Raw genomic sequence first — 2,026 nt, 5'->3', positions numbered from 1 at the left:
CCAATTTAAAAAGCTCCTCTCTTTTGATTTGGTTCCATAGAAGATATAAAATAGCCAATATCTCAATAATCACCTTAAGATCAGGCAGTGGTGGTACTCGCTTTTAATCCCAGCAGAGGCAGAGGCAGGTGGATCTCTGTGAGTTTGAGGCCAGGCTGGTCTACAGAGTGAGTTCCAGGATGGCCAGGGTTACATATAGAAAGCCTGTCTCAAAAAAACAAAAATACAAACAAAAACAAACAAAAACCACAAAACACCATAATCAACCAAAGGTTATTTTGTCTAAAGTCTAGGATTTAAGGGCAACTCTTTCCTGCAAATGAATAAATCTATAGCTGACTAAACAGTCTACCTTGTGGCATCCCTGCTGCTGGTTTCCTGAACATCAACAGAAGAGCTTTTGGCTTCTTTCAGGCATGGTTTCCTCATCTATAAAACAGTGGTGTGTGTTATGACAGTAGAACCATACCTAACTTCCCATTCCTAGGTGAGGTGACAGTAGGAAACTTATTAATGAGAGTTTATAACTCGGTAGTCATTCAGAAAAACAGCACACACACACACACACACACACACACACACACACACACACACACCATACAAGATTTCAGCCATCAGATCATAATACTATCAATTATCATATTCTATTAAAACTGAGATTTATTTTTATGGAACAATGCAGCATTCTCATTATATACATAGACATCAGTAATGTTCTTTTCTTCTTCCTCATCATCTCCAGCTCTGCCCCATGTAGACCCTCTCTTCATCCCAACACAAAAGTTAGCAACCACAACCCTAGAGATTGAGACAAAAAAGTTGTTTTGCTGACTCAGGGGACACCCTTCCTCCTTGTGATTTCGAATCCTTCCCCATAGACAGGTTTTGTGTGTGTGTGTGTGTGTGTGTGTGTGTGTGTGTGTGTGTCCTGTTTGCATTTTCATGGGGGGTGGGGCAGCAGGGTTTGTGGGAGAGAAGGTGGAACAAAGTTTCTTTTTCCGGGCAAAACGTTCCTTGTAAAAGTAATGCTATATATACATGTTTATATATAATCTATCCAGTGCAATCACAACTGCCCTGCCAGACACTATGAAGTTCCACCTTGGTCGATGTATTTCTGGAGTTTTAAACAGCTGTCTGACAACAGCTGCATTTCAGTAAGACTTGGGCAGGTGGCTCCAGATCAGCCACTTGCCACTCATAGGCAGGCTGAGGCTTCTGTGTTCACAGTTCACAGGAAAGAGTGTGTCTTCTTCTGTCCAGAGTGGTGAGGGCATGGGTAAGGTGGGAGGTGGAGGCTGGGTCATGAGGAAGAAGTCTGGCTTCTTTGTACTTCTCTATCATGGTTTTTGTTGCAAATTCATACCAGTGTAAAAATTATTCACAGCAAAAAGTCTCATTTTCTTCTCTTCCAAGAGTGCTTATAGTACATCAGCCAGCTGAGCAATCTCACCATAGATATTTCCAATGCTTTGGCCAAAAGTCATTAAATGCAACTTAAAAGGGATTAATTTGAGACAACATTTCTGTAAACGCAGTTTTTGGTTTTCCCACCATACTGGGAGATTTGAAGTCTCTGCCTTTTCATGCTCTCTCACCCACTAAGCCAGAGATAAATGCTGAGTCCCTGCTGGAGGTCTAAAGACAGAAGGGGGAGGGGAAGCAGATCAGCTCAGAAGATGCTCACTGAGACTAACAAGGACCTGCAAACCAAGACCAGAAGCTATTACAAACCCATCTATGTTAGCTCTGGCTGTCACCAATGGAACTACTCAGAGAGCAGTAGGAAGGACGGTAGTCTGTCTAAAACCCATCTAGACCGTTGACTTGATCCTGAGTCTACAAACCTGAAAATAAATAAATAAACAAAAGTTGGCATGGTAGGCGGGGGCAGGATACTTAAGGGGGGTGGAGACAAATGCACCATTTTTCTAACGAAACATACACACTTCATCCACAGCCGGTGGGGTGAGTGTGAAAACTACAAACTTCACCTACAGCAGGTGGGGTGAGTGTGAAAACTACA

This window comes from Microtus ochrogaster, linkage group LG9 (genome assembly GCF_000317375.1).
Source record: "Microtus ochrogaster isolate Prairie Vole_2 linkage group LG9, MicOch1.0, whole genome shotgun sequence".
Classification (NCBI taxonomy): domain Eukaryota; kingdom Metazoa; phylum Chordata; class Mammalia; order Rodentia; family Cricetidae; genus Microtus; species Microtus ochrogaster.
This window is presented reverse-complemented; position numbering follows the sequence as displayed.